This window comes from Hipposideros armiger, unplaced genomic scaffold, assembly GCF_001890085.2.
Source record: "Hipposideros armiger isolate ML-2016 unplaced genomic scaffold, ASM189008v1 scaffold_863, whole genome shotgun sequence".
Lineage (NCBI taxonomy): Eukaryota > Metazoa > Chordata > Mammalia > Chiroptera > Hipposideridae > Hipposideros > Hipposideros armiger.
Window position 1 is genome coordinate 263175 of NW_017732213.1, and position 27182 is coordinate 290356.

General features: G+C 47.1%; 1 protein-coding gene and 1 long non-coding RNA gene across 4 annotated transcripts in view; one reads left to right on the forward strand and one right to left on the reverse strand.

Annotated features, from left to right (window-relative positions):
• ZHX2 (zinc fingers and homeoboxes 2) overlaps positions 1–27182 on the reverse strand; it is a 148387-nt gene that overhangs the window by 115547 nt on the left and 5658 nt on the right. The window lies entirely within an intron of this gene.
• Positions 2629–8791, forward strand: LOC109374819 (uncharacterized). The gene is made up of 3 exons (XR_002122469.1): positions 2629–2690; positions 3805–7602; positions 8724–8791. It is a non-coding gene; the product is annotated as an uncharacterized LOC109374819 (long non-coding RNA).

The following is a 27182-nucleotide window of genomic DNA, read 5'->3' on the forward strand; positions in this document are numbered from 1 at the left end:
TGGCTTTCACACGTCCCAGAGAGCAGGGTATAAGAACTGGAATCCTCTCCTAGGGTGTGACGTTGTAAGGAGCATGTATGTGTTTTTAAAGTGTATCACAAGTGGCAATGATCACTGTCCACATTGTCGGGAATCTTGATCCCCGTCCTCCTTCGGTCTTGATAAAGGGATACATTCTACACACCAGGCCCAGAAATAAGATTTAAGGCCCCAAACCAGGGCACACCCTGTACTCATGGAAAGTCCACGCCCTGAGAGAGAGACGAATAGTCTCGCCATGGAGCCACAGGGAGTTTTTCTGAGAAAGAGCCCCACCATCCCTGCAGTGTCCTTTTCTGTCTAGAGAAGGCCGTCTGGACTTTTTCACAGCTCACATCAGATGAGGCCTATTATGTATTCAAGTCCTGCTGCAACGAGGCTTCCAGCACGGCGTCCTGCCTGGGCTCTGGCAGAAACGCCTCTCCTGGGAGCAGGCTCTGTTCATAAGCTGGGCTCCAGGTCTGCTGGAGGACCGCTCCGAGAGCCTGCAGAATGGTCCTTTCTTGACAGGTGGTGATGCCACTCACCTTCCACAGGCCCCAGGTGAGAAGTCAACACAGAGACAGATGGGAGCAGTCTTCCCACAGGAGCTGCTGTTTTTTTCCGCGCCTCTGTTTCCCAGGAGCGGTAAGATGACCAAGCACACATGTGGATTCTCTGCTTGGATGCTCTCCCTGTCCTTTCTCACCTTCTTGTCTCCCATCATCTTTTTCATCTCAGCCCAGTGTCACTTCCTCTGGAAAGCTGACTTCATCAGATTTAACCCCATCATTTTGGCTTCTTATGACACATCAGGCCTCTTTTATGAGCTCCTGAGATGGCTTCAAATCCCAGGTTGGCCACTGACTGTCCCTTGAACAAACCCTATCACCTTCCAGGGCCTCAGTTACCAAAGGAAGGAGGTTGATGAGGTACTTTTATGGTCCCTCCCAGTCCCAATCCTCTGGGATTTCCCTTCTTAAAACAAGGGCCATGATCCCAGCAGTTACCCAAGGTCTTGGCCTTGGGGCGTGACCTTAGGAAAATTCCCTTCCCTCTCTTTCACTTACTTAGCACTAAAATGACAGCGTGTGCTACAATATTGTTTTCAAACTTTTTAAGGCATGCATTAAAAAAAAATCAATCTAATACCTAAAACAGGTAAGAGTGAAGCTGCTTTGTTTGATATAGGGGTGAGGGTCTGGAAGGCCCCTTTCTGTTTTGGCCTCTGAGGCATCTCCCTGAACTGGGCTCCTGAAGCAGTTTGAAAGCCACTCCCTTAGATGGTCATTCCAAATCTAACACTGAGTCAGGTTCCCACATCTACGGATTGCCTGAGTTCTGTGGGGTCTGGAGATCTTCTTTTGAGGAGTGCCCAAAAGACACAAAGATTTGCCTGCAACTCTTTAATTTTTTTTTTTACATGCTTGATTTCAAGTGTCACTCCAATTGACACAGGAAATAAGAATGATAAAGGTAGGAGAGGAGAAACCAATCAATTAACCCATTTCCAAATCATTGCTATGGACGCAAAAGTGCTAAAACAAAGGACATGAGCAACCACTGCTAGCTCTGCCTGCTTGCAAAGGAGGCGCTAACACCCATAGAGGGTGTCCCGGCCCCTCACGTGCTCCTGGGCACCTGTGTCTCATCCCAGCACCCAGAAGAGCTGCTACCGTTCCCACCACGGAGTTCCCACCATGGAGGGCTGGGCAGCAAACCGGAAAACATGGCCACTGGTCCCCAGGAGCACCCAGGGGAGCCAAGGTCACAAACAAGGACTTCAGGTGTCTGCAGAACCAGCCCGCCCCTCCTCCAGAATTCAGAATTCATTGGGTCATTTCCCACCCATCATTGTTACCTAGATGCCAACCATTGGGTGGCTTTCTACAGCCAGGGCTGCATACTCCTTTCTTTCTTTATTTTCTAACACCTTCTAAATTCATCACCTGTGCAAAGTGAGCAAAACATGCGGAGGTTTGAGAAAAGAGTGAGTGCCCCTGCTTCCTGTGTCAGAGAAACACAAATCCTTTTGTGAGAAATCCTTTGGGAGAGGGTCCAGGGATAGGCCCTCGTGGGTACCTGATTGTAGCTTTCTATTTGTAAGCCAGAACGGCTGGCCTTTCGGAACCAGAGAGAAACCATATATACTCTGAGGCAGCTGATTATTATTATTACTTTTTAATGGCTTTAAAGCTCTTCTAAAACCATCTCCTGGAGTTAGGGCTTCCTTTAGAATTCCCTCAATGCTTATTCAGCTTAAAAAAATGCATGAAATTAGTAGTCACTCTGCAGCCTCAAATGCATCCCACTCTCAGCCCCATCGTGTGGTGACGATTCTCTTTATCAATCCCAGGACAGCAGCTGAAACTATTGCACCATCCAGCATTTCCCCTTCATCCCCGCTCCCCACCCCCTTGTCCTGTTCTGTCCTCTTAAATTTAAACTGTCAACCCTCTAGTGACAGACATGGCAAGCTGAAAGGGGAGGGAGGCGGTGCTATTTATAATTCGGTTATAATTCGGCGTTGTTCGCCCTCAGAACACGGCCATTTTTTCCAGGCCACCTGCCAGAGCCACATTCCCCAGGCTCCTTATATGGGCCTCCCCACGGGCCCCTGAGGCCATAGCCTTGCCTCTGAGGGGACCAAGGCAGTCTGGCAAGTCAGGAAGGTAAGGTCTGATCCGCTAGTCCAGGGCCTGTGAGGAGGCCATCGCCAGCCTGGCTTCCCCCCCGCGGGGTGATGTGAGACGGGGGAGAAAGAGTGAGGAGCCCTGGGGTTACCGTCCTGACAGAGCTTGGAGAGCAGCTGGCTTTCTCCCCAGGGCTTGAAAAAGAATGGCGAGGAAAAAAATGTATTCTTGCTCTAAAACATTAGGTCACCTCTTCTTTTGCCAAGTGGTTTTCAATTGTTTCCATCGTGATGGGACTGAGGTCCATGGCAGCCTTGCCAGCCCCTGAGGGCTCCGAAAACTGGATTTATGGCCACCCTCAGATAGGCGGAGGGGAGGGGAAGCCCGGGAGGGCAGGCAAGTCGAGGCAAGGGAGTGGGGCCTGGCCACGCAGGTATTTTCTCCAGGCTCTCAGCTTTGATTCGCATATATTAAGGATACAGAGAAAGTTGCCCGGCCTCCCCTGGGAATTGGGACACAAATACCCTGCTGTCCTCTGGAAAGCAAGCTCAGAGGCAAAAGGAAGCGCCTGGCCAGTTGACAACTCCAGGCGCCTCTCGTCTCTGTCCTTTCTATGCTGATGCCCGTAGGGCCAGGCTGAGGTCACCAACGGGCAGAGGGGCCCTACGGAGCAGGAGACCTGGAACCCCTCCTCCAAGTTCACATAGGAAATTTTACTTCGATTTCTTGAACAGGATCTTCAAAACCTCAAGAACTGTCTGTAGTGGACACAGCTGTGTCAAATCAAGTTCAAGTCCTTCCTCTAAACAGTCTTCTGTGGCCATTTGGATAACTCTTCCTTAGGATATAGAGCATCTGGTATTATTACGAGTGGTAATTAATATTAACAACAACAGTTCGGCTTTATTGAGTGCTTACTTGATGCCAACCACCTAACATATAGTATCTCATTTAATCCTCATAATGACCCTGAGAGGTGGGCGTTATTCTGAAGGTGCGGAAGCTGGGGTGCAAAAGGGTTAAGCAGCATGTCCACATTTACCCTGTGGGCAAGTAGCAGCACCCAAGCTCCTCACTCCCAGCCTCTCTGCTGTCCGTCCTGGTGCCTGTCACTCACTCCTGCAGTTTTCATCGTGATTTTATATCCTTGCAGGTGGAGGCCACGTCTTAAACATCTTGCCTCTTCTTTTCTCCTCCCCTGAGCATTTAGAAGAAACCAGATCTGCAGAAAATGTTCCCTCATGCAGCAGTCCTTCCACCAAGGGCACCTTCTACCTGCAAGTCCTCTTCAGCCTACGACTGATTCCTGATTCTCTTTTGACTCATGGCCTCTGTAACCCTCCCTGAGTGGCCATGACCCTGCATCTGTGGAGGTCCCTACCGTTACTCGCTTGCCTGTGACAAATATGGGACTGGCACTTCAGGGGGGAAAAGCAGCAGCAGGAGTTGATCAATTCCTAAGCAACGAAGATCCTGTTTTCATGCAAACGTCCTCGGCATTAAAGCAAAAACAAATTCCTCCCAGGGAGCGTCCTGGATGCCAAGACACATTTTTAAGCGAGGTTTTGCGCCTGCGTGAGACACGAACAGGGATGAGAGGAGAGTTGCATGCCAAGTGCCGTCTCCTATGTGCTCATTGAAACCTCACAGCCACCCCACTAGCCAGCACAGTCGGATCCCGATTTGACAGATAAGGAAACAGGCAGAGAGAAATGAGGGACCATGTCCAGTGTCAATCACCTGGCAAATGGAAGCCAGGGGATGTGACCAGGTCTGATGGAAGCAGTGTTGCTTCTGACACAAGCACGGGTGTCAACTGTGACTGCGTTCATCTCACAGAGACTCAGGGCATCAGCACAGACATTTCAGATGAGTATGGGTAAAACCTTTTTTTTTTTCTTAGTGTGCTTTTCCCATCACCAAATAAAAAGAAATTTGGATGGTGCCTGGGTATCAATGCTCTCCTTATAGAGAAAACAGACCTGGGTGTGAATCTAGATGAAGTGTTAGAATTGACTAAATGCTGTTCAGTCTGTGATGCAGACTTGGTGCTCAGAAGTGTCCTTGACTACTTGGCTCTAGGAGTGGTCTTGGCTTCCTTGCCTCTGATGCCATCAGCAGATAAAGACAGGGTGACCATGAGAGATATTACGGGGTGATGCAGGACCTTTAGGTGGAATGATAACAAGTGCGCCTAGTTCTGAAAAGGTGGGGATCCGTGAGGGCTTCCTGGAGGAGGGAGATATTTTGATTCAACACAGCGAGGATCTTGCAACAGACAACTTTGGCCGGATCCTAGAGGAGCTGGGAGTCCGCCAACACCAGCCCTACTGGAGGAACACCACCGGGTTCACTAGGCTTGCACAATGGTTACAGAAATTGTCCGCAGGGCATCTAGCCTCCAGCTGGCTCCAGCAGCTTTGTCCTTTGAGATCATAGGTGCCCCAAAGAAACACACGTAGGACCAGGATATACAATTCACTTTTCGCGTCAGGGATTGTGAGACCTCCCTAGTATCCATGTTCCTCCCTTTCCCTCCCAGGTTTGTAGTTGGACTACATTTCCCAGCCTTCCTTGCAGTCAGGAGTGGTCATGTGATTGCATTGTGCCCATTGGAACGGGAGCAGAATTCCAGGCCTTACCCCAAAAACCTTCCACTTGTGGTTCTCTCTCTTTCTCCCATCTACCCACTGAATGGAGAGAGCTCCCAGGACTAGAGGGAGACAGAGCCACAAAATAAGAAAGAGCCTGGGTCCCTGAATCACTGTGTGGAAGAATGCCTGCCAAACACATACACCGAATTGTGTGAGCAGGAAGTAAGGTGTTCAGCTATGATAATTTGGGGGTCGTTACACACTGTTAGCCCACCCTGACTAATATAGCCTCTTACTAGCCATGTGGCTTTGGAAAAGTTTCTTAACCTGCCCTAGTTTCAGTTTCCTGGTCTATACAAACCATCTTGTGAATGACTGAACTAACCTTTGTAAAGCTCCTATAATCAAGGCCGCATTATGGCTTCCGTGAGCCCTGGGCCCTTTTGCCTTTGCCAGTCCCTTTCTGCATTAAAAAAACCCCAACAAAACCCACCAAAGCACAAACACATTAAAAATTAGGTTTCACAATTATAACTGGTATAAAGATGAATATACTCCAGGCCGAATTCATTATCATGGTTATCATTATTATTTATCACTTTTATATTTGATTTTATACTCACTAGCATTATATTCATTTTTTTTCTTCTGATTTTAAGAGAAATCAAAATTGAACATTTTCTGGGGCCTTAGGCACTGTGCCTATTGTGCCTAATGCAGAAGCTGACTCTGCTTGCTACAGTGCCTGGCTCATGACTCGCGCAACACAAGGCAACTATTATGGATCTTTAAAAAGTAATAATAATAAGACGGAGGCATGAAAGAGCACCAAATGGTTATGAAGCCGTTTCATATACATCGTTTTCTCCAGCTCCCGCCTCCATTGTATGAGATGGACATCATCTATATTTTCCAATGAAACCAGAGGAGGCTCATGGACATGAAGTGTCACGGTCAAGCAGGGCAGCGCCGTCTACCACTCCATGCTGTCTGCAGGGTGCTTTATGTCAGACGCGACGCTACACACCTGTCTTACTTTATCACCTTTAATTTTCACAACCCTATGATGAGGTAGGGATATTCATATTTGTCCCCATTGTATGACTGAAGAAAGAAACTGATGCCAAGGACAAGTGGCTGAGCTCAGAACTGAAACCACGTCTGGTGCCAAATCTAATGCTCGCTCTACCACCCTGCCTTCCCATCTATCAATAGCTGTGTCACGAGAATTGATAAATGGCAGTGTCGGTGGAGGGTGTCAGACACCCTGACACCTCCTTTCACAGAGCGGGAGAAGAACCTGCTCAGGGCTGACATCCAAACACATCCTGCCAGATTATGCTTGTGCTTTTTTATTCTCCACCCAAATGTACTCTTTAGAAGGTCTAATTATAGTGACTTCTATTTTCTTGTAAATAATCACATCTGTCATAACTGATTTAACTGATCTGAGGTTCCAAGTTGGCAGTCTTGGCGGCCTGAGCCAATGTGTCAATTATGCCAAGTAGGCCGTAAGCAAAACTTGCATGAAATGGAAGAGAGAAAAAAAAAATTAGTTGCATGCATATACATGGTGGGGATCAATATGTGATTTTTTTTCACAACAATCATATCAACACAAACTCCTTGACGTGGCCAATGGGTGTCAATCCCTCAGCAACCCAACTTAGTAAAACAGACACAGCCAGGCAAGATCTCAGGGAATAAAAACAATCTTTTTCATGGAGACACAATTCTAAAAACTGGCTTCCTAAATACCTTTTGCGTCTAAGTAACCACTACCCCTGGGAATTTGCCACAGCTCTTTATGCCTGTTTTCTGGGAGAAAAACAGAAATGATTCAAGAACATAGTCTTAAGGGCTACATTCTGAGTGTGGCTATTCAGCCAGCCTCAAGTACTAGCAAGAACTTTGGGTCTGGACTTGGGTACAGGTCTGCTCTGTCCCACCAACTTATCAGTCAGCAGTGTGCCTAAGCAACAAAGCAAATCATTGAACGTTCCCGAACTCATCTCAGCTTTCTCATCTATAAAGTGATGACAACCTAGAACCCTGGTGGAACTGATGACACGATGACTTGTGTGTGACAGCTTGCTGGAAAGTGTAAGCACTGCATAAATGCTAAGCATCATCATTACTAACAGATCAGCATATACCGAGTCCTGTCTTCAACCCAAAGGGATGGCTTCTTTCTTCCCTCAAAGAACCCTAAGGAGAAACAGTCACGCTTTAAGTCAGAGAAGGGATAAGAGATGGGATCTACTTGGGACTTCTTTCACAGAAAGGTGTTTGAAAATCATCCTGCCAATAGAGTCCCTGTATCCGATGGGAAGCCGTGAGAAAAGAGTTTCTTCCAGGTAAGAACGTGGGAAAACAAAAGGTGCCGCTCATCCACTCCCCAGCTGCCCACAGCAAATGGACACATGGCTTTTGGTGACCCAAGTCCTGTGGCTGGCGGAACCTTCCTGGGGTCTGGCCAATCTGTGTGAGCAGAGCGGTTCCGACTGACTGGGCTTTGAGTCTAGCTCAGCTCTTTACTTACGGTGTGAGCTTCATTCGGCAAGTTAGCTCATCTTTCTGTGTTTCAGTTTCCTCATCTATAAGATGAAGGTTAGAACAGTGCCTATCTATCTCTTAGGGTGGTGGTAAGGGATACACGGATGAACACATGTCAACGGCTTACCACAGGGCCTGGCCCACGGGACGCAATCAGTACATTTCGGAATGTATTACGCCTGCTGCAATGTTCATATTACAAGTCAATGGTCTTCCTTCCCTCATCAGTGTTTATGAACATGTGCGTTTAACATGTTAACCATCTTCAGATTTTCCACATTAAACCCCTTACTAAGAAGGACATTCGGTAGTCCACCAAGGAAATCTGGCAGCCAGGCACAGTGTCGAAGGCCTTCCTCCTTCAAAGGAACTTCCTTTCCGGTGCAGATATGTGCGAGAGTTCTGGACTGAGAATCAGGGGACCCAAGTCCTAGCCCAATGCCATTTTCCCCACTCTGTGGCCTTGGGCAAGTCACTCCCCATCTCTGTGTATTAATTTTCTTGGATGTAAAATAAAGGGGGCTTTTGGCTATAAATTTCAGTTGATTCATTCGTAGAGGAGCTATAAGGTGTGAACCACATAACGCCATCACACACTGAGATGGACGAGGTCCTGACCACGGCCTTACGGCTCTGGACCATCTGTGTCTCCCGGCCCACTGCCCTCCCCTCACCGTTCTGCTGCACGCATTGGCCTCCTTGTGTTTCTTGCGCCCCTCACGCGCACGCCTGCCTTAGGGCCTTTGCCTCTGCTTTGTTCCTCTGCCTGGAACGCTCTTTTCCCAGATAGCCCCACAGCTCACTCCTCCACTTCCTTCAAGTGTTGGATTCTTACTTTTGTTCCCCATAGCAATGATCATTTTCTAGTAAAGTATATGATTTCTTTACTTATGATTTCTGCTTCTTGTCTGTCTCTCCTCAGACCCAGAATGAAAATTCCATGAGGCAGGACTCCCTCTCTCTCTGTTTTGTTCCCCAAGAGCCTGGAAGACCCCCTCGCACATAAGAGGTGATCAATAAATATTTGACAATTCAATGAATGAATGAATGAATGAATGAATGAAGAGTACTCTATACTAAGAATGAGCTTACTGAATTTTTGACAGCCTTTCTAAACGTGAAAGGGGGGTTCTTACTCCTTATCCATCTTCTTTACCTGTGGAAGGATCCTCACCTAGACACCCTGGACCCGTTACTATCCGCCTTCCCCACTTCCCTTGAAGTGCGGCAAAGCACCTGTTTGGCAGGTGACGGTCATTGGTCCATTTCTCAATGTGGTGACGTTAACCTGTTCCCGTGGGGTTTGACGCTGTTCTGCAAGTTGCCAGATTTCTCTCATTCTTCTTGTCAACTGAGACCTGCTAGGAGGGTGTCTGTCATCCCACAAGTTCACTGTCACTCCCAGTTTCATCTTATTTCCGACCACAATGGTGACCACTGGCTGTCTGCAAGGTCTCAGGCACAGGGACTGGCATGTTCCCGCCATCATCCCAGTTAATCCTCCAAACGAGCCAACCAGGCAGGTGTTACTATCCTTCATTTTACAGATGAGGAAGCTGAGGGGGTTTTTTTTGTTTTTTGTTTTTTTGTGTGTGGCAAAGTGTCTTCATGTATCATTGTAGCTCATAAGCAGCAGTGTGAGTTCCAAAGCCTGCACACTGGATGGCTTCTAAAGGTAGCGTTTAGGTCTTCACTTAAGCCACAAATAAAAATGTGGACAAGAGCCCTGGGGTCGCTGGGCTCAACCCCAGGACCCCAATCTAGATGATTTCACTCAGATCCGTTGGCACACTTTGGTGTGCTCATTTAACCTGCGAACTTATTCAGTGGTATCATCCACCATTTCTCCACTATGTTCCCACGGAGCTCATGAGTGGCTTTCTAAAACACCTTGATGGAAACCAGAGATGCCTGATTTGTGGCTTTTCCCTCATCTAGCAGCTCAAAAGCCAGTTTTAAAAAAATGAAGTTAATCTGGCTCAACCTGACCTTGGTGAGCCCATGCTGCATTTTGATGACCACCATTCTTCCCTCTCTAAGCCCTGACAACAGAGCCCAGGGGACAAGAGCTTTAGGGCAGATAAGACCGACACCAGCTGAGTCCAGGTACAAGGTTAGACCTGCAGTAAGGACTGCCTACCTTTTTCAGCAAGTCAGTGACAGGGAGGTGAGAATGGCATAGGATAAGGAAGCAAACAGTTTATTTGGCAAGCAGAGATCTGTCTCAAGCCTACCGGTTCCCCTTTCCCACTGTGAATCTGGTGCATTACGGTGCACTCAGCCGAAACAGTGACCGTTGGCTCCTTTCTCGAAGCATCCAGGAAATGGTGACAGCAAGGGGTGCACAGAAATGAACAGACTCCATTTATTAAGCTCTTACTATTTGCTGAGTACTGCATACAGTGCTGGAGTTACATGATCTCTTCAAATGCTTTAAACATATTTTTAGCAAAGGAATACATGCTCATGGTCAAGAAATCAAAAACTCCAAGAGGCTTATAGCAAAAACCACCAGCTTATAATAAAAACTAACCCTCTTCCCCCCACCGCCCCACAGTCCCCAAAAGGCAACCTTTCTAATTCTTACTGTTTCTAGTTCTTTGGGTAGCGACTTCTCTAAGTATAGGATTTCTCTTAACCTTCAGAAAGTTTGGATGATGTAGAGAGAATTACTACCTCTCTTTACAGATGATGAAATGGTGGCATAACATGGCCTCAGGTCACCCAGCTAGAAAGGAGGGGAGACAGGAGTCCAGCTCACATCTGTCTCACTCCAGGTCCTGCTCTTAAACTTTAGGCTTCACAGGCGACATGTCTGGAGTCTAGTAAAGGATGTGCCTTGGGTCACGTCAGGCACAACGGCCCATGATGGCTCTGAGGTCACCTGTTATCTAAAATCACCCCCGGTGGACATGGCTACATAACATACGTGAGCTTTCTTTTCTCCCAGGAGGTTTGTTTTCCACTCTTTCTGGTTTGTTCTCCTCGAGCCACTTCAGCTGCCCTTTATGACACAACACGTGACTTCAGAGGCCGAATCTCTCAGGCCCTTGGATTTGCTCTCCAGGGACCTCACAGCTTCCTGTCTCTCATCCTGGGAGACGATGCTAAGGGCATTGATCACCATTTCTGTTCCAATGCTACAAACAAGACCACTCCCTTCCAGATTCGGGTTTTATAAAGAAATGGTTTTCCTTTGCTTTGTGACTATCCGCTATTTCTTGACACAATGTGTGCACAGTGCAAAATGTAACAACGCCGACAATATTTGTTAATAATATAGCTACTGGTTAGGAGTCCCAATGCAGACTAGTCAGGTTCAAATCTTGGTAAGGGCACTCACTTAGCAATTCTGGGTACCTGGCAAGTTACGGCCCTCTCTATCACTGTTTCCTAGCTGTAAACCTGGAAGGGGTGTGGTGAGAATTATGGCTTATGAACGATGAGCTAATTAGGTGGCTGAACAGATGGGCTTTGAACTCTTCTGACCAGAGCCAGTGCTCGATATAGGTTATTATTATTTATTAGTACTGTTCTTGTTTAGCTCCCTACAAGTTTACCTGAGTCGTACCCATACATCGTACATAGTCCTTATATCTAAAAGGAGTCAGAGCAGAAAGGATCATCAGTCTTTTAAAAGTATTTAAAGGTATAATTATGAGCCCATTTCACAGATGAGTAAGTAAACAGAAACTAAGGGAAATGACCTAATGAAACAGGATGTTTCAGAGTCAGAAGCAGTCACTAAGGCCCATCGGAACTGTCCTGATAACAAGGTTGGGTGACTTTGTGTTTTTTTTTGTTTTAATATTTTTAAAAATTAATGTTTCAAAAGAATTTTCAATTTTCAGTTGACATTCAATGTTATCTGAGTTTTAGGTGTACAGCGTAGTGGTTAGACACTCATATAACTTACAAAGTGATCCCTCCTATAAATCTAGCACCCATCTGGCACCATACACAGCTACTACAATATTTTTTACTGTATTCCCTACGCTATACTTTACATCCCTGTGACTACTTTATAACTGTCAATTTGTACTTCCTAACCCCTTCACCTTTTCAAGGGCTGGATGACTTTAGACAAGTCACTGAACCTCTCCGAGCCTCACTTGTAAAATAAGAGGGCTGAAGCTAGGGCCGAAGCTGTATCATCTTCTAACAGAGAGGAAGTACCCCAGTTAAGAGAAGGTATCCAGGGTCAGACTCTGGACTTACATGAGGGGTCTTCCACTTACACCTGGCTGACCTTGGGCAAATTACTTAATCTCCCTCTGCCTCAGTTTTCTCATCCAAAAAATGGGGTTAGTCCTAGAACCCACCTTAGAAGGTAGTTGTGGGAATTGAATGAGTAAACCCATTTAGCATCTCAGGACAAGGCCTGACACATGAAAGCACATGGTAAACATCAGTCATTATTACTAAGCCTTATGTGGCCAGCGCGGCCTCCAACACCATGCTCAGCTCTAAGCCCTGTGGGTTGGTATCAGATCTCTTTCCTGACTGTGGGGTACCCACTGGGTAGGGCATCCCCTGTGATCCCCAGGTTGAGTGGTCTCAGGCAGGAGTGTTAAACTCTCAACCTAAATTCAAAGGCCGCTTCCAAGTGCCTAACATTTCAATCTGAATGGAAAACCCCTATTTTTCTATTTCCGCAGATAACATAGATGATGGTGTTTTTTGCTGTCCTTCCCATAACAGTCTGGAAATCCTGAATAAATGTCAAAAAGGATTCACTGAGTCAACAAATATATAATAGCATTAAAACTCTTAGCAGCGAACCATTTCCTATATTACCAGAAGCTTAAAGGGGATAATATTTTCAATTACATTATTCAATAAACTTGCTATTTAGGGCTTAAGTGATGTTGCTATAATTTGTAGTTAATAGGTCAGTGGTTCATTCATTCAATTGGAAAATATCTGAGCCTGCCTAGGAGCCAGGCATTGCCCCAAGCTTTGATGATTCAACTACAACAATAACCTTCAAACCTAGCATAGAGCTCTGTATACAGCAGGTGCTCAATAAGTGAGACTGGCAACTCCAAAAAAGATCTGTGCTTGAGAGGTGTTCCTTCGAGTTTGAACAGATGCTGCCCAGGCCCCACCCATGTCCCCCGCCCTTCCTAGTTCAGTACCCATCACCTCACTTCTAACTGCTGACACCTGTGTTTCCACGCCTGAGGGCTCTCTCTGGTTTCTGGGCTCACTTTGCTTTCCAAGTAGCAGGCCTGGAGTGCAGGGGAGTTACAGCCCCTCAGAGGGCAAGCAGCCCACAGCAGTGACCGGTGGGAGCTGGTGGATAAGTACCACATCTCAGCCCTCATGTGTGATGACACTGAGGAGGCATCACAATCTTCGCTGGCCCAGAGGGGCCGGGTAGGATGGAGTCCCAGTGGCCCACTGTGCTAACTTGCTTGAAAATGCTCCACGTGTCCTGCCACCTTCTCATCCTGGTCTCAGTTTCTGGCTCTCCCACCAGAGCTCCCTTCATTTCTCAAATAAACTATCTGCATTTGAATCTTGGTCTTGGGGTCTGCCTCTGGGGAACCCAAACTAAGACAGTCTGATTCTTGGTTTCATAGAATGAACAAGCACAGAATGAGAGAATTGCAGGGGTGATAACCTTCCAGGGACAGGAAACACATGGAGTCTGCAGCCACATAATGGCAGAAGCGAGATTTACACAGTGTGCAGGCTGAGGGCACGAAGCAGCTGACAGCTGCCCTGCGCACAAGGGGCCCCAGGATCCTGTATTCTCATCTCAGCTCTGGATGCAGCATTGTAAGCTGAAAAGAACATGGGCTTTTGAGAGAGGCAGATGTGGGTACGAAACCAGGCTGGGCCACAGGTAGGCAGGTGACCCCTATAGGAAGTTAGGAGGCCTCCCAGGACCTCAGTTTGTTCAGCTGATATGATGATGTTCAAGTGTGAAAATGTACATAAAACACCCCACTAAGAGACTCTAGGTTTCTTTCTAGTGTCTTTTTAGGAACTAGTTCGTCTATGTACTAACTGCTTTCTGCATACCTTTCAGTCTAGCACCAATCTCACTTTATGGGCAATCCTGTGTATTTACATATTTGCCTCCCAGGAGATTGGGGTCAAGTTTTACTTAACATTGCATCGATAGCATTTAGCACCACACCTGGCACGAAGCAAGCACTTAATGTTTGTTGAATGAATAAATGATACAAATGAAAGAAGCCCTAAAAAAACATCTTCCCGTGATAATGGGATCTCTGGAACATTCGTTCATTCACTGAGTCTCAATACTGACTCCTACCATGCGTCAGGCACTAATCTATGTACTGACAACACAATTGTGGCCAAGACCACCACAATCTCCCTCAGGGGGTGGCCTACCTTCCAGGGGAGAGAGCAGTGATCCTCAACCCAGGCTGCCTGGGTTGCAGACAAACCTGGGAAGCTTTTAAAAAGAGTCCTCATACTCAAGAGATTTTAATTGAATTATATGGGGTGGGACTGGGCATTGGGAGTTTTTAAAAAGCTTCTCGGGTGAATATAATGGGCTGTGAGGGCTGAGCACCAGTGTGATCAAGAGAAAAATTCTACAAGATCATTTCAGAGTGATTGTGGGCTGTGAAGGAAATAAAAGAGAGAATGTGATTTCGCTGGTGGTTCTCTGTGGAGGGGGGAGGGAGTCACGGGACAATTGGCCCCCCCAGGAGACGTCTGGCAACATCTGGAGACATTTTCGGTTGTCATAACTGGAGGGAAGGTGCTACAGGCCTCTAGTGGGTAGAGGCCAGGGATGCTGCCACACATCCTACAATGCACAGGACGGCCCCCCCACGACAAAGGATGATCTGACGTCAAATGTCAATAGAGAAATCCTGGTCTAGAGGAACAAGAAGCAAGGACCACTTCAGGGAATTCTTCCCCTGGGAGGTGACAGGGGAGCTGAGACCTGAGTTCAGGTACAAATCTCTGGAGGAAGGGATGAGCACTGAACGTGAGGTGGGCCCAAAGCCACCAGTACAGCCTTGGAAAGAAAGACGCCAGATGGTTAAAACCCCCAAGTCTGGCTCACATCACCCACTAACCTAAGAGGGCTCACACCTCTGCTCCTGGTGTCTTTTGTTGGGGTGGGGTGAGGGGCGGGAGGGGGACCTACCGCTGCTTTTGCTTGGCTGCTTTCATTTTTAAGTCTCCACCCCCTTTCCAGGCTCAGAACCGGAAAAGGGGAAGGAGAGGGTGTTAATCCAGGCTGACCACTCAGATGTCGCCCACACCACCTGCAGGCTCACTTCCTCCTCTTCTCCTAAAGCATCTCCCACTGCCACCCCCTGATCCCCAAAAGCTGTAACTAGGGGGACAGGGGAAGGAAGGTTTCTTTGGAGACATCCTGCCCGCTTCCCCCAGCCCTGGCAGAAGTGATTTCCCTAGAGAACCAGAGATCCATAAATAAACACGGCATTCCAGGGAGGAGGGTGGGAGGGCAGCCCAGCCAGCTTTGTCCCTGCCTCTGAGATGGCCCATTAACTTTGCCAGCCAGGCTCTGGGACCTGAGAACCTGCCACCTCCTCCACCTACCGAGCCCCCTTCTCTTTTCCTTTCTTGCTGTTTCCCTGTACATCAGTTGCAGACCCATCCATCGCCTTGGGAGCTGGGACTAGCGGGAGCGGCACAGAGCAGCCTGCTTGCTCAACACCACATGGGCTTTCCAAGGAAGCGTCACAACAGTTCCCTGGGCAATTCTGGTGGAAAGTCCAGTTCGTTTTGCACAGGCTTCCAGAAAGCTCTGAATCAACAGGCTGCTCTGAGGGCAGCCTTACCTGCACACGTCTTGCCCACCTGGAGCAGGCAGAGTGAACCCAGCCGTGAACCCAGCCGCAGACTGCTGAGAGGAAGAGTGACTTTTCAAAGGCTGTGAGGCCACTTCCAACCCACAAGTGGGGAAACTGAGGCCCAAGACGGAATGAATGACCTGGTTAAAGTCAGCAAACAGTGGCTGGCTGAACTGGGTGACCCTCCTGAGCTCTGCCTGCCTGTGTGAGGAATTTCTTTCAGGCCGTATACTTAATCCAGAAGAGTGGTAACGCTCCGTGTCAACTTATCCAAACAGAAAGACTGTCCAGAACTGGCCGCTATCTTCCTCCAAATGTGCAGCAGGAGGACTCTACTAAACATCTCTCTGTTCCCTTAGTCTAGAGTTCTCTTCTGAAATGAAAACGGCCCCCTTGTCTTCCCAGAGTCCCCAAACATAAACCCCATGTCAAAATCCTGTTCACGAGGAAAACTGTCAAGCTCCACCTTATGAAACTCCATTTCACACAAAGGGGCATTATGGGAAATCTGCAGGAATATGTTTCCTTAAGAAATTACTTTATTAAAAATAATTTGCCCAATATGCCCTGAGAATTTTATTAAAGATACCCATGATGAAGTAGGTAATTGGCAATAAATAGTCCCTTTCTGCAAACCTAGGATTAGGAATTTTTCATGGGTTGTTATTTTAAACAAACACTACGCAAACATATAGTCTTTTCATTCACTGAAAGCCTTGATTTACAGGCCTGAATATCTACAACCTGGAACTTATAAAACAAACCATCAGCTTTGACGTATATTTTCTGGTCAAAGTTGTACACAAACACCTAGGCACTGTCAAACAAAGGACTCAAAAATATTAAACTTTTCAGTAGTGCTGTGTGTGTGTGTGTCTGTGTGTGTGTGTGTGTATGCACCTGTCTACACACAATGTAACTTTCAGTTGTAGGTTTTTGTTTTGTTTTTATAAGTCTTTCAGGCAAGCCTCCCACATGGCTTTCAAAGAGGGAAAAGAAACCATGTCCTTTGTTCTTTAGCTCCTGCAGTTTAATATCATTCTCATCCTCCCTCCTCCCCTCCTCCCTTGGGAAAAGAGTTGGCTCTTTTCTCATGATTAACCCAAGCATTCGTTGTTAACCTGCACTTAGGGTTACCGATAGCACATGGTGCAAAGATATTTCATTAGTTGCCAGAACAAATGACCAATGTGCCAAATCTCCAACAGCTTGTGTCCCGGATAAGGGTCACTGTGGGTCCATTGGGGCTTCCTGCCTCAGAATTTCCACAAATATTTACTGAGCATCTACTCTACACAAAGGGGGGGCCACTACAGCTTTGGGGCTCTGCTATGTGGTCCAGGACACAAATGTTATCCCTTCCTACACCTCTCCACTGTTTTTGCAGAAACCAAGGGTTGCAGGCCCAGCACCCACTTCCTTTGAGGGCACTTAGCAGAGAAGAAAAGCTAGGGGCCGCCACGGTCCTCGCTACAACCACTGTGTGAGCCCAGGACAGCAAAAGAGGGCAAGATGGGATGGGGTTGGGATAAAAGAGACATAATGGTGACTGGTGTCTTCTGTTGCAAAGGTCATCTGAACAGCCAGCCAGACAGACTCTAGCTGTACCAGATGAGCCAGCGGGAGCCGAAAGCATTTTCTTTTTCTCAGCAGTAAATTCAAATGCCTGTTATTCCTGCAAAGCAAAAGTGCAGGGTTGGTGGGAAGCAGGTGGACAGGACTGTCCCAGAATCTCAGAAGAAGGAAGTAGTCTACACCTCAGGATCCAGCCAGGTGGCCTGGACCGAGAGCTTCTCATAGCCAGAAGATTAACCCCTGTGGGCTCCCTCATCTGTGGAGATAATCCAGTCACACTGTTACTTTCTGGGGACCAAACTCCAAAATTTAAACCATGAGTAAAACAAATCGTGAAGTTCACCAAAAACAATATTTAATAGACATACTTCTTGGGATCTGGATCTCCCCCACCTCCACCCCCCCAAAGTCTGAAACGATTATAGTTTGTCAGAGAACTTGGCATGAAATTCTACTACTGAGAAACAAACAAGAAAATAACTAGACCATAGTGAAGCACAAGCAAAAAGTGCAGGGTTCTAGCCCAGGTTCCACTGCTAGTAACTTGACGTGGTGCGTGTCCTTCAGCTGCTCTGCAATGGAGACAAGGATGGCTGCTGTCTTAACCACGCCCCCACACCTGGGGGCCAGGCAGGTGAAGAGGCTTGTAGGCTCTCCTGCTGGGGCACCCTGCGGTGATGAAAAGGCTTGTTGTCAAGGTGTAAAAGGCAACCTAGGGGTAAAACACTGTATCTCTAACATTCCTGAATGTAAGCGTAGAGGATGGAGGAGCACTTTTTGTAATCACTGATAAAATCTGTTGTTCTAGAGTGAGCTCTGATTTTGAAACCTTTTAAAGTCACAGTGGGGCCCCCAGGCATTTTACAACCTAGAGAGAGCATGAGTTTCCTCTCCTATAATACCTCAGGGAATTGGATTAGGTGATCGAAAATGTTGGCTTTCATAGTGCTTGGCCGATTGTGTGAGACAGGCAACTAGTGCAGTTAGTAACCAACAAATGCCAGGCTGGTTAATCACAGAATCAATGGGTTGAAGAGGGCCCTTACTTTCCAAGCGGAGCCCAGGTGCTGTATGTAATGTTTCTGGAGCCAGAACTCAAATGATCAAGGATCTTAAGTGACCTTTCAAGGCAATTTTTTTAAAATCTAGAAAGTTCCATAGAGAAATAAACAAGTCTAGATTGAAGGGAGTATATCATTCACCACTGTATATCTCTACATCACCTAGTAGGTGCTCGAATATTTCCTGTATGAATAAACAAAGTCTCCAGCATGCATCACACCTCTGACACCTCCGAATACACAAAAAGTATTTAACTACTCACCCAAACAGCACTGGTTTTTAATCCCTGGCCTTTTCTACATCCCCCAAACATACTCCTGACCTCCCAAATCGAGTGTTGGGTTAAATCAGCTAGACCTACCTGTGAAGCCGGACTCTGCCCCTTACTAGTTGTGTCTCTTCACCTCTCAGAGCCTCAGTTTCCTCATCTATGAAGTGCAAATAATCAGGCCTCTCTCAGGAGGAAAGCAATAGTAAGGGTCTCCTAGGGGCATTGAGTAAAGTGTATAAATTAATCCACGTGGTGTTGAGAGGCCACCTGGTACATTGCATGTGCCCGGTAAATGTGAGCCATTACTCACGCTTGTTGTGCTCAGCATCATTAGTGCTTGGTAGTAATTAGGGGCTCATTAAATGTTAACTTTCTTTATGCCAGGCTGGATGCTCAACGTAATACCAAACTGTAATGGTGTTCTACAACATCTAAGAAAGGTAAATATGCTGCAATAAATTTTTACCTTTAACAGTTAATGGTCTTTCAGATCATCAGGACCTCTCCTCCACACAGAGCCAAAAAATGGCACTGGACTAAGTGTCAGGAAGCTCCATTTAGGTCTGGGCTTTGTCACTGGTACTCATCCGCTGATCCTCAGCGAGGCTGAAAGGAACAATGACTTGCTGAAGCAGCATAGCCAGTCCAGGGTGTCACCAGATAGAGACATATACTACCTGCCATATATTTCCGTGCTCCCCCATTTTTCCAGGCTCCTTGCAGTTAGGCAGGGTTGTGTAAGCAGAAGTGACACCTTTAAAAAGTGTGTGTGTGATGCTTCAATTTTCTTTTCTTCTGCTCCAACAGCCTAAAACTGTTTCAAATAACGTGGCTACCAAATTTAGGCTGCCTGAGTCCCTATGACATTCATAGCTTGGAAGAAAGCTACCTTGAAGAGCTGTTGTTCTTCAGTGCACTTCGTGAGAATAAACAATAAACCTGCTTTGTTAAACCACTAGGATATTGGGGCTTACTTGTCACTGCACCACAGCTTAGCTTAACTTGACTACCACGTACCTCATTTTATTGCACTTCACTTCATTGCACTGCACAGATGTTGAGTATTTTTACAAAGTGAAGGCAAGACCCACCACAAGCAAAAAGATTACAACTCTCTTTATCACGATATTCACTTTATTGTGGTGGTTGGGAACCAAACCCACAATATCTCTGAAGTTTCCCTCTGCTCCTTCTTCAGTGCCGATTCCAGAAGGTTCATGCACATTTGTCACAGAATGGCCAGTTATTCTCTATTATTTAAGCCATGCACACACAACTGAAATCTCAACGAGACCATTTTCCCCAACACACAAGATTGCCCAGCAAGATTATTAAGATTTAGTAAATTCAACCACCTCCCCCGAGACATGCATTTTTTTTTCTTCCCTCCTCCGAGGAAAAAAATTGGTGACAAAACTACATGAGAATGAGAAGCTGTGTTAGTGCCAAGAAGCACCTTTTAAGGGAAAGGAAAAAGATGCTCTTGTTATTATTAATTCTAGTCGTGCAGCCTTTCACAAGCAAAATCTTGAACCCTGGAAGGGAGTACAGAGCCAGTGTCTCTGTGTCGCACTTGCTAAGGCAACTTAATACAGAATCTTAATACCCTTTACTTGACACTCAAGCACTGTGATGTGGCATGTGGCTGGACTCTGATGTCACTCAGACCTGGCTTTTAATCCCAGCTCAGCCATGGACTGTGTAACTCGGGCAAGGTAATTTCTTGAAGCCCCCATTTCCTGATATGTAAAATGGGTATACAAGTTTCTACTAAGCAGGGTTGTTAGGTGAGTTAAGTAAAATCAAACAAGGTAGAGTAGACAACATGCTTGGTTCAATGGTTGGCATATAGCAGGCATTCAGTTTGTCTTCTTCCTCCCTATATCACTTTTAGAGTTCGGTCCCAAGTTCAGGCTCAGTCAAAAGAAAGCTTACTATTGGAAGTAGTAGTAAGAACCTGCAGTAACACCCATGACATCGCTTTAGGTGCCACAGAGGAAGGTGAAGATGGTGTTCCTAAGAGGAAACAAAGGGTCAAGCCACGTCAGAGGGAGGAAGTGGATCCAGGCTGCACACAGAGGCCAGATATCCAGACGAGCCAGCAGGGCTGGGCTAGGGAGGAAGGCGGACTGGCAGCGTTTGGCTAAGAGACCTCGAACCTGGGACAAAGCCAGACTGGGACCGGAAGCTTCCCTGACTGTTTCCTGTAACGTAATCATGTAGTAACTGTTCTTCCAGGTGGTGGCAAGCACCTGCCACCAGGGGCAGCGGCAAGCAGCAACTCTATGTCCCTAACTTGTGCTGACCCCCGAGCACAGGCTCCCAAACAGGCTCTAGTGAAAGGGTCATTTACTTCCATATAACCATCCAATCACTTGAAAGACATTCATTTTGAACCTGCCCAGTGGGCCAGCCCTGTGCTGGGAACACGGAGACAAAGAGGAAACTCTCCCTTGGGGTGGAGGGCTTGAGCATAGCTTTTCAGGGAGACAGATGTGCAAACAGACCAAAGCCCACATGCTATGATTTCTAAGGGGCTATTTCCAGGGCACCCTAGCCTCTCAGAGAACAGAGCAAGTATCCTATAGCAGGAGTGAGGGGGGTTTGATAAGTCTGGAGGAGGAATCTTTCTGGAGAGAGAGACCTACACGTGGAAAGGAATGAAAGGGGAGAGAGGATGGCACATCCGGGTTTTAGGGTTCAGCCTTGTACGGCTGAAGTGTGGGGCACAGGGCAGAGGGGAAGTGGTTATAAAATATACCTGGCAGATAAAGGTTAGCTCTCAACTCTAATATATTCCCCACCACTTCCTCCTGTCCTACACTTGACCCTCTCCACACTTTTATGCTACCTGCATCGCCCCTGAAAGCATTTGGGTTTGTGACTCCTGGGCAACCTGTGACCAGGGGAGGTTTTTAGGGTGATAATGAAACACGGTCACATTTGGTGTTTTAGAGCCACATTGTCAGCGGAGCTGAGGCAGGGACAGAATGGTGACAGATGCCACGACATGTATTCCCTCCAATAAGACTTTCTCCTTTCCTCTTATTGGAAAAAAAAAAACACCCAACACAACACCAACAAAAAACATGCAAAACATCAACTCCAGAAGAGGGCCTGCTCTTACGAGCAATTAAGCCCAACATAACTTCTTCCTCATATTTCAACACACACAGATTCTCTCTTTTGTTCAATTCTATTTATCAATGAAACAACTATTTATTGAGCAGCCATTCAGCCAGAGCTAGGTGTTCCGGTGGCAGAGGCAGAGGGGGGCGGTGGGAACATGGGAATCAAAGCGTAAAGCCCCAGGGTCCAGCAAGCCTGGGGTCTTGTCCTGGCGCCAGCACATGAGACCGCTGTTGGGCAGTACAAGACAGGAGGCTTCTGAGACACACAGGGACCCTATAGAACAGACAGCCCGTGTGTGGATGTGTCAGCAGGTGCATGCCAGGCACAGCATTTGCACAGGGCTGGGGAGGGCACAGGCCTGAAGGTCTTAACACCTTTGGTCCTGTGGTTCTACCACCTTCCCCTGCAAAAGGACCCCAGAGCCTCAGTTATTAAGAGAGAAGAGTCTATTTAAGCCACGTGCAGAATCTATGTGGCCGTTGGCTGAACTGAGCAAGAACGCCTCATCATGTCTATCATTTTGTAATTGACACGTATCTTCTATATCCAGACATCTTGACATTGATTCTCCAAATCTACCAGGATCCGTCAGTTGCCCGGCCTATCATTAGTACCCTATAAGCCATTCTTGGTACTCTTATTATGCTCAAATAAGTATCTGTGGCTCACTTGAAAGTTGCCTAAAACACCTCCGAGTTCCTTTATTTGGGGAAAGTAAACTGGGTAGTCGCTGGTGATCGTGTGCTCCTAAGTGAGGGACGCCTGCCCACGCAGGACTCCCCATCCGCTACTTCTGGCTGCAGCCTGCTCGATGTGGATAAAACTGCCCTAGTCTCGGATTCCGCAGACCTGTGTTGGAGTTCTGACTCTGCCCTTCACACTGTCTGCTCAGCAGGGCTGCTGTATAAATGATCTGGGCGATGGCGTGAGGGTACAGCCTGTACACGGTTGGCATTCCGTAAATTGGAAAAAAAAGAAGAAACAGACCTATGCATGAGAAAGCCCTTGGTCCAGCCCTGAAGGCATGCCCATTCTTGCTGTTATTCTCAGCGGTGGCTGGTGGCTTGGGCCCTGGTTCTAGTCAATGGAGGAGGAGCCCCAGGCCTCTCACCGGAGCCCCAGGAGCCCGGAGGGCAGGAGAGGCTAGTGTCGTGTAAGACTGCCTGGTTTCCAGAAACCTTGGACAAAAGACTGCCCTACTCTGTACTTCTTCACCTATTAAATCGGGTAACAGAGTCCCCACATCACTGAGGACCGTCATGCGCTAACCCACAAAAAAGCACTCAGCATTGTGCCTATGACGTCATTTGGAGCTATGACATCATTGTAGTTGCTGCTAAATGCCCAGTGACTGTGGTCTCCCTGAGGGCAGGGACGTTGTTTTCTTCCTCTGGCATGTGCTCTGTGAGCGTTTGCTGATTGGACAGAGAAAAAAAACGGGGGAGGGAAGGTTCTGGAATGGAGCTGGCTGCTCAGGGAAGCCCCAAGGAAACAGAAAGCCTGTCAGCTAGACTGAATAGAAGTGGAAAAGCAATACTCTGCCATATGCTCATTAACCTTGGGCAAATTCCCTTACCTCTCTGGGCCTCAGTTTCCCCAAGCTGGTCTAGGTGACCCCTAAAGTTTCTTCCAGCTATGACATCCTACTAATAAACCATGTTGCTATTATTCTCCCCACCCCCACCCCAACGTCCTTCTCTGGGGATCTCAGAGGACATTAGACTTTGTACCAGGAGACCCACAACCCCATTTCCAAGAATGCTGAACTCAGGCCATAGCCAATCTCAGCCCTCAGTCTTTGGAATGTCTACCATTAACCCAGTGACTGATCCAATCAATCTCTACTCTGGTTCTGTGCGCCAAGAGCCCTTGCTTTTCGAAATGCTTTTCGAAACAATGTACATCTTCTAGCTGTCTTGAACAGCCTGGTTCTGGGAGAAGTCACCATGTGCTCAGAATCAATTCTGTAACACAAAGTTCCCCCAAAGAAAGTTAACAGGCCATTCTGCAAGACAATGAAACCTCAGTGCTCCCTATTCGGGGAGGTTAGGTGAGGGGCTGTGCTTCTCTGCCTCCCCCTGAAGCCACCACCAGCCCTTCCTCGAAATTTCTTGGCCAAGGGGCAATCTCTTTTTCCAGCTTCCAGCTGTTAGTCCATGTCCCTCCATTATCCACTCCTACCCGCTGCCCTACAAAAAAGCAAAGGCACACCCCATCCCTGACAGTGCTGACACTCTAGCCTCTCCCTCCCTCCTCTGGACCACCACCCACCATAAACAACTTCGCCATGACATCTAGCTCTGACCAGGCTGTGTGCAAATATCTTAAAGGAGCTGTTTCCAAAAAGTGAAGGATACATTTCTAAATGTCCTCCTCCATAGGCCAGGGAGATTGCATGGGGGCTCTGGGTACACCCAAGGGCTGGGATCGCCTGAGATGGCTTTGTCGTTACAGCAATTCAACCCCGTCTTGTATTTTAAGAACAGCGGGAAAGTAATATCAGCTGAAAGGAGTTTTCTGTGCGCTATTTAACTAAATGGCTCTATAGCTGGAAAGAGCCATAAGCAGACGTGTTATGATTCACGGGCTCCCAACTACAATGATCCTCTTTTATTGTATAAAAACAGCCACACAGCCATTCTCCACTCTCCCAAAGCCTGCTCGCTGTATCCCCTCCCCCGATTGGCTGGCAAGGCCGTTCAGCATCTTGAAAGTAGTGCCCAGACTCTTCTCTGTCTGCAAGTTTGCAGCTTTCAGTCCACTGGGGTTCCTTCTCTCCAGAGCCAAGGCGAGGGTGGAGACGGCGCAGTGCCCCCTGGAGAATGCTCTGTTACAGACACTGATACAGGCTGTGGAATTGTCTTAGGGGAGGGTGGGTGCTATGGATAATGGATACAGATTTGCAATTCTCTTCTGTTTTGAATACACTTACACACACACTCACACACACACACACACACACACACACACACACACACCTACACTTCTTTAGCAGAAAAGCATTCAGACTGCCCAGAAGCACATTCTAAAACTGTCCCTTTTCCCCACATGTCCTTTCAGGCTGGGGCGGGGCTGGCCTTCAGAAAGATCTGGTGACAACTAAGACCTTTGGAATCAGACTCATCTGAGTTTGAATCCTACTCGGCTACCTTCGCTCTGTGACCTTGAGCATGTGCCTAACCTCTCTGAGCTTTGAGTTACTGTCTTTAAAATGGGGCTATATCACTGCTCTCAGTGCATGCCTCATGGTCAGACTGAATGATACAATCAAGGGGAAGTGTTTGGCAGCGTGCCTGCCACATACAGAGAAATCCCCCCTTGTCTGAGATCTCGCTTTCCGCGGTTTCAGTTACCCGTAGTCAACCATGGTCCGAAAATATTACATGGAAAATTCCAGAAATAAAAAAAATAATAAATGTGAGATTGTGTGCCATTCTGAGCAGTGTGATGAAATCTCATGCTTATGTTCAAGTCATCCTCATTTTACTTAATAAAGCCACAGTCGCATAACTTTTATCACAGTATATTGTTATAATTTTATTATGTCCTATTTTATTATGGTTGTTGTTAACCTCTCACTGTGCCTGATTTATAGAATAAACTTTATCATTGGTATGTATGTATAGGAAAAAAACAGTGTAATAGGGTTCTGCAGTATCTGAAGTTTCAGGCATCCACTGAGGGTCTTAGCACGTATTCCCCATGGAGAAGGGGGGAACTACTACTGTGACAGGTACTAAGTTTTGGGGAGCTGTTGCTGCTCTTAAGATGGTGAACACTGTGTGTTTTTGGTGTGTCTGGGTGTGTAGGGAGCGTGGTATTCATTCGATCTCACCAGCCAGAGTGAACAGGCTGGGGGTGGGGGTGGGGAGATGGTTGTGGGGGGCACGAATGTCAGCCCCCCTGTGAAGTGCTTTTCTCAGCTCTTTCTGCAACACTGATTTAAACCGTCACGTTTGCACAGCCCATGCATGCGTGCTGCCGCCTCCTTAATTTAGACTTCTGGGCCTTCCTCGGTTTTCTGCAGATGGTTTGGAGCCCAGAAGCTGCAGCTGCAGGCATCTGATCAGGCCAAGGAGAACCTGTAGCCCAGGAACTCCCATTCACTCCTCCCCCTACCCTTTGGGCAGCAGGCTTCTTCTCTCTCCCACACAGTCAGTTCCAGGCCCCCAACAGGGAGAATTCCCTCCCAAAGAAAGAGCTAACTCCATGTGGTCCCTCTCTGAGGCCCCAGCCATATATAAATCCATGCCCCATGCTGAACTTGACAGCAAATGGTTCCCAGGCTTCTGCCCGATTCCCCCTGCAAAGTAAACTCCCTATGGCTTTAAACCCAGGAAAGTGAGCCCAGCGTGCACAACCCCCTTTTCCATCCCAAACCAAGCCTCTGCACTCCTAAAATATACCACAGACCTCGTACACCAAAGTGAATGCCTGGGTCACACTCTTTAATATCGATCCCCCATGGATCAACAGCACAAGCATTTCATTCACTGCAGATTCTAGGTGTTAAATACGATCGCAGTGAAATATTGTATAATACGATTTAATCTCTCCACTCTGTGTTTCTAGAGCTGGGGAACTGGAGAGGGGCAGAAAGAGGAAGAAAGTGAATGAACTATGGTTTTTAACAGGTAAAGTGTCCGCCAGCGGGGTAGAGACAGCTGTCAGCAAGAAAACTGACTCTGGCCCTGGTCTTCTCCATTCCATTTTAAAGTTTGGGTGGAAATTGATGTACTGTTGTCAAGACTGTTTTTCTCCTTGGGGGTCTGTTACACACACACACACACACACACACACACACTCACACCAATGCCAATCAACCCCTCTTAAATGCATGACTACAAGCATAAGAACAGGAAACAGATTGTGGGTGGATGTTCTTAAAATCACAACCCATTCAGTGTAAAGTGGGGGCCTTAGAGAAGGGTGGAGGAATGAGATTGAGGAGAGAATTTTGTTTTTTAGTTAAAAACGAAACTACTTTGTCAATACTAAGAACAATGTCCACTCTATTGTCTAGCACAGAAGCGTGTCATAGCCAAGCATCCTTCCAGAACTACACCCTCTGGATTTGACCATGACACAGCATGCTACTATACCTGAACACTGGACCAGGGTCTCCCTGTGACAGTCCAGGAGAGTGCATGGGAGCAGAGGCAGGACAATGACAATGAGATGGGGACAGTCTGGGTCTCGGAATCAACAGTAAAATCTATTAATGTTAGTTACTTGGCACCTCAAGGATACAATAAAGTCACATCCTAGTGACAACGATGATGATGGTGGTGGTGACGGTGGTGATAACAGGTAACATTTATTGAGCACAATTCTATGTCTTAGGTGTTTGTTAAGCTCTTCTGTGAATTTCTTCTTGAACTTCACAACATCCCATAAGGCAGCTAGCTGCTAGAATAATCTCCATCTTCAGGGACAAAGAAACTGAGGTTTAGAGAGAAAATAGCCCAAAGCCATAAAGCTAATAAATTGAGCAGAGGATCAGGGATGTGGGTCCTTGCTGGAGAAATCC